The 6134-nt window shown below is 44.9% G+C and overlaps 1 long non-coding RNA gene across 1 annotated transcript; it reads right to left on the minus strand.

Annotated features, from left to right (window-relative positions):
• Window positions 1-116: 116 nt before the first annotated feature.
• LOC137153508 (uncharacterized) lies at window positions 117-5829 on the minus strand. The gene is made up of 2 exons (XR_010919820.1): window positions 3740-5829; window positions 117-3646 (listed from the first exon to the last, which is right to left on the minus strand). It is a non-coding gene; the product is annotated as an uncharacterized lncRNA (long non-coding RNA).
• Between the last annotated feature and the right edge of the window lie 305 nt (window positions 5830-6134).

Here is a 6134-nt window from a genome sequence, read left to right on the forward strand (position 1 = left end):
ATATAATGACCTCCAGCATGTGTCATCAACAGGGATTTAATCGGTGAGCTTTAGCACCAAAAAAAGCAGAATTCTGGTATGTGAACTGAAGGAGTATTTCCATTAGCTAGAAGCAGTAGTAGGTTCTTATCCTCTATTTGGACTAGACACTACATAGGGACATAACCTACTTAGCCAACACATTATTAAAGCATTACTTGTAGGCAAGCTTTCTCCAACACCTCAAAAGCATTCTTCTTCTCTCTGCTCCACATGCAAAACACATCCAGTCACTGTGAAGGTACACCTCCATGCTCTCAGAGGGGCTCAGTCCTATTCCCAATGACTTTAGTGGTACAAGATCAGGGTAATAAGCACAACAGAACCCTCCATCTTCATAATAAGCTACTCTTTTAAGGTGTTTGTAGATAATTCTTTCTGAGACTCAGTTGTTTGGCCATATAGGGATTTACATACACTTTTCCCCATTTTGTTTTGCATGGATTTGTGCACCTCTGGTATCTTACTCTGTGTTGTGGTCAAATGAAGTGCTCAACACAATTTATCCAAAAACCTCTTGGCTGTTCACATAATTTCACCCGACCAAAACTATTTCTGATCAACATCATCCCACAACCAGACAGGCTTTGGTGTTTGCAAGCTTTTGAGTGAACTTGAACTGAGTTTTGGGGTTAGTTATGAAAGTTTTCTGCACCTCTGTTAAAATCTCTAATTTATTTATCACTACATTGCTGGATATTTTATAAGTCTTATTCCTCTTTTCCCTCTAAAGTGAATTTAGTGTTGGTGCCCAATTAACCACATTGGAAACTGCAGATGGAATGAAACCAAAATGTCAGACAAGGGGAAGTTCAAATACAGATTTGGATCCAAACTTTGTGGTTCAGGCTGATCTCTAATGGAACCTATCTAAAGTCCCTTACATATTCTTTGAGCAGGTACCAGAAGGGAGCAGAAGTATTAACTTCCACACACTGTTTTGTCCATGTGCCTTATACCTGTTCTGGGAAGAATGCTTCTGGCAGCAGAGTGATACTTCAGTCTTTACTTTGTCCTTTTGTCTGAAACTGCTAACAAAGCTAGCATTTACAAAAGTGGTTTCTGTGTTCACGAAGGCTGGCAATGAGTTGACAGATGGCAATTTACTTTACAGAAACCTGCAATGGAATCAAACTAGGGATCTTGAGGTGAAAGACACCATATTGATTACTAATTATCTGAGTCATCCAGTCTCTCTTGAATATTGATTCTGATCGCTAAGTGGTATATTTTCATTTTGAATTTGTGCATATGTGAGTTTAACTTTCATCAACTTTAGTGGAGTTAAATTTATGTGGCAAGGGGAGACCTGACTCAGGGACTGCACTCCAGAGCTATGTTTGCATCCAGACCCTAACTTGATCTTCTTTACAAGAAGAAGATCGTACGTGTAAAATAACTCTGGCCAGATGAGCATGAGGAGCAAGGAGAACAGCAAAGCTATGCCTGGTTTTGGAGTTTGCTTTGAAAATCTAGAAATTAACCTGAAACTTGTCAGAGAAGCAATATAAATATTTCAAGACAGAGGCGATACATTTGATGGCAATCTGGGTACTAGAATCAAATCTGACAGCTGAGGTTATCCTGTTGATATAGTGCTTGAAAAGAGGTTGGTTGACAGGTAAAAAAACCCTGTAATTAAATGAGAACAGTGGATACAACAACCAGCATTTCAATGTTATTACAAGACAGTCAAGGAGTAGAGAAATGGCAAAGATTAGATAATACGAAAAACTAGAAAAAACAGAAAAGGACCAAAGGCAAGGACAAAAGAGATGCTGTTCAACTGAAGTTTGGACAATAAATAATTGTACTTGATTTTAGAAGTAAAATGAATATTACAGAAAATATGATAGTGGTATGGTTTAGATTACTTAGGGCCCAGTCCTGCTTGATGCTGAACGCAACTTTGTTTTGTTTGTATCTATTTAGGGATAACCATGGCAAATCCCCAAATAGATACAAATATACATACATTTATTCTCACAACACCCTTATGAGGTAGATACACATTATTCCTGTACTGTATTCGCGACTTGCCCCAGGTCACATGGGAAGTCTGTGGCACAAGCAAGGATTGAATGTGGATCTCCAGAGACCCATCCTCACAGCAATGAGTAAGGGAGTGAGGTTGAGAGTTAGGTCATACCTAAATTTGCACTGGTTTAAATAAATTGGTTTAAGCTTCCTCCGCCTACTACTACAGAGGAATAAATGTGGAACACAAGAATGATATTTTCTGAGGATAATTGTACTTGAAGGGCCTGATTTTGCCCTTGGTAGCACAACATGCAAATAGAGGATCAAGTAAAACTTAGGGCAAGCAGTTGCTGGAGAAAAGTTATGCAAATCCAGTAAGCCTTTTATGTTGCCACTGCTCACAGACATGTGCAGAGATATGTATGCTGCTGCTGCCCAGAGATAGTGTCTAATGAGTGGCGGGCGCAGCAAAGTAAAAGAAAGTTGTGGTCATCATGGTAAAGTGTAGCCCAGCATGTGGTATACAGCCGTGGTCAGATGCTTATAATAAATGAGCCAGCACCACCTTTGATGTGTATACCTAAGTATATTAGTAAATATGAGCCCCACAGCAGGTGCAGGAGAAGGCTGCTAAAACATCAGAATACCATTGTATGGCTCATCCTGTCACATTAGAGTCAGTAAGATACATTTGGAGAGTAAAGAGGCGAGAGGGGTAATTTTAAAGAAGTGTGTGATTTGAGTGAGGGTTGGTGGCATCAGGATCAGGCACTGTGGGCACCCTTTGCAGACCAACTTGTTGGGGGCTCACCTCCTATGACATCCCCCTCACATTCCCACTTACAGAAGCTCTATGTGTGAAACAGTGGCCATAAGGTTTCCCATCATGCTTAAGCAGACATGACTATGTGGAGATAGAGGGGCATTCAGGCCAGGTAGGTTTGGGGGGAAAGGATAGCTGAGGGTGGAGAGGTGCTGCGCTAGACAGGCTGCATGGGGGACACTGTGAGGAATCAGGGAGGCCAGGGGTCTGAGGCTGAGAGGAGAGAGCATGCAGGAGGAAAAGAAAGCAGCATGTAGCAGGGAAGTTGCTGGACTGGAGGAAGCCCCCCTACAGCATGAAGTCATTGATGGAGAAAGCTGGCTGATGGATCAGGAGCAGCTGCGAGACAAGGGTGGGTCATGGAGAAATCTGTGTAAGGCAGGAGCATTTACTGGAAGATGGAAGTGGGAAATCCTTATCTCCTTTCATCTCACTAGCTGGGAGTGTATGTTCTCAGCTCTAGGAAATTTCAGACCCTTGACCTGGTCTTGAGGACTTTGGCTCCAGGAGGCTGCAGAGAACTCAGTGTGATATGCTCACACTCACTCCTGATATGGTAGGAGGAGCTGAGGAAGCATTGGCCAAAATCTGCCTTCCTCTGGAGCATCCTTCCTGGTGTATTTTCTGGGATCTCCTCTATAGGATACCAGCCCACTGCATCCATAGATGTGTTGCTCAGTCACTATAATCTTGAAAAACCTCTTTGGAATACACAACTGGTTTGCCACTGCTAGCTTGGAATAGCATGTCCCTTTGTCATTCAGGAACCTCCAGGATTGTTATGTCCTCCGAGATGTGGTATGTCTGAAAGGTTTGAGAAACCTTAGTAGTAAACCATGGCACCCTTTGAGCTACAAAGATCTACAGTTTTATATATCATCTGTAAAATTCACCTACCATTGTGTATGCACTTTTCACTCAGTTGTGTCCACAGAGCTTCTCGGAACTGAAGCATTCCTCTGAGAATATACTGATGCTGAGTTATGCAAAGTATCATATTTTGCCCTTGAGATTCCACAGTACTCTGAGGATGCACTGAACCGTTTTTGTACTGAGACAACAATGTACTATTTGACGTCTTCTTTCAGGCCCTTCCTATTCTACAGCCCAGCCACACTCCAGCAGGAGCCTGGGATTTCAAACTGCCCTGGAGCAGTCAAAGAGGATGTGCTTCCGTGATGAACTTATGGTGGACATCCAAGACAAGGACAACAAGCCAGTACGATACCAAAGGGAAAAAGGTTCATGGCAAATGGAAAGGCACAGACAGGTTGCAGAGCACGAGGAGAGAATTGCAGCACGGTTTCTGGAACAGGACCGCCGCTTGAGGGAAGAAGACAGACCACTGCAGAAAGGCCTATTTGGAAGGCTGCTTGTGCTAATGGCCGCAAGAGTTCAGGCTTCTGCTCCACCCACACCACGTCCTGAGTTCCCTCCATAGTTCCATGTTCTGCAGCTCAGGAATGGCTTCATGAGCTAAGGCAAAAAGGGGGTACGTGAGGTTCCCCAGGATAACAGTGGGGATAGTAATTCCATTTATGTCAACGTCATTTGGTGGGACTAGTGTCCAGGCCTGTCCCTGAGTGCAGGATTTTGATCAGCGGAAAACCCTGGCATCATTAATTTTCCAGTGCAGCCCACTGTGGCGTCCATAAATCAGGCTTTGTGGTCCACAAGGGCCTATGTAATAATGGAGTAGTACCCTTTGCGGTTCATGTACTCATGTGCTCCTTGAGCAGGGCAAACTTTGGGCTCATGAGTCCCATCAGTGGCCCCAGCGAAGTTTGGAAACCCCATTCTCTCCAAATCAGCAATTGCTTCAGGCACATTGTTTATGCTGACCACCTTTGGGTAAATCACATGCCTGATTGCCTCAGAAATCCCTGCAACCACTTTGCCAACCAGTTTGGTGTTGGCAAGTCAACTGTGGGAAATGGACCTGTAGCAGTTTGGGGTAGCCAGCTTCCAGATGGGTATAGCAACCCATTTCTGGAGCCGCATGGCCGCCTCATGCATGCTTCACGATGCTGCAGGGTCAGGATAAACTGCTAATAAAGCTCCAGAAAGGTAGTTTTCTTCATGCAAAAGTTCTGGACCCACTGCTGGTCATCTCGGGTTCACATGAAGATATGATCCCACCATTCTCTATTTATGACCATGCTCCGGAAGCGCTGGTCTACATAGGGGACATCAGCAGCTCTACCGAGAGTTGTGAGTAGCATCCACAAGTTCAAGTCTGCCATGTCTATATTATCCTCCTCCTCCAAGAAGTGCCTTCGGAAGGTCAGAAAATGCCACCAACATGTCCACCACCATCTCATGGATGCTGTGCCTGAAACAGGAGTAAAAATCCAAGCAGGACAAGTTCTTCAACTGGTGACACCTCCGTGTTGCTGGCTTCAGTTGCAAGGAGTATGCAGATCCAAAAGATGCCTCGGCTGGATATGTTGGTGGGTCGCAACGAATTCCTGTAAAGTGCCATAGGATAGACAGTTAAGTTTTCTGACAGTGCACTGTCACAGGGTCTGCTCACCGATAGTGCACCTCCTCTCATGATCACTCTGGGGCTTAGCTGATTCTAGGTCCGATGCCTCTTTTCCATCTCTCAATGCACACCTTGCCTTCTCTTCCTGACTCTCAGTGAGGCCAGATGGTCTGTGTTCTTGTTAGTCCTCTGGCCCACTGACATGTGCCCTCCCCTTTTGGGGTATCAAAGGATCTTCTTACAAATGGGATCAGGCCATCTTTCCATTCACTGCCCAGCCAGTGCCACTTCCCCAGTAGCTGGTAGAGGAGCCCTCTATTCTGAATTCCAGCTCAGGGGCTCTCTAATCAGCAGCCAAGGTCTGTTCCATTCCAGACCTTACTGTCTTTTCCCTGAACCTTTCCCAACCTTCTGGCTTCCCCCCTTCTCTGGGTTTGCCCACCCCAAAACTCCCTCCTCCCAGGGAGTAACTGTAGGCTACTTTGGCTCTATAACTCCCAGATACACCTCCCTTCTCCCAGAGAGTGATTACCGCCTACTACTTCCCTGCAGCCATCTTCCTATCTTTATAAACCCAGCCCAGCTCCTTCCTCCTCAGCTGGGCTCCCTCATTATTCAGTCAGGAGATTACTTAAACCATCTGATTCCCCTCAACTGTAGCCTTTCTGGTTAATTGGCCCCTTTCTTAGCCTACATTAATCTCTTCAGGGTACATGTGGGGTGAACACCCTATCACATGCACCACAAACAAAAGGCTAGAGTGGCTACAGCTGGGGAGGGTGCTAGGAAGTCTGGGATAGGCTGGTT

Source organism: Emydura macquarii, unplaced genomic scaffold, assembly GCF_026122565.2.
Source record: "Emydura macquarii macquarii isolate MOO-44397 ecotype Brisbane River unplaced genomic scaffold, CSIRO-AGI_Emac_v2 contig_1253, whole genome shotgun sequence".
NCBI classification, from domain to species: domain Eukaryota; kingdom Metazoa; phylum Chordata; order Testudines; family Chelidae; genus Emydura; species Emydura macquarii.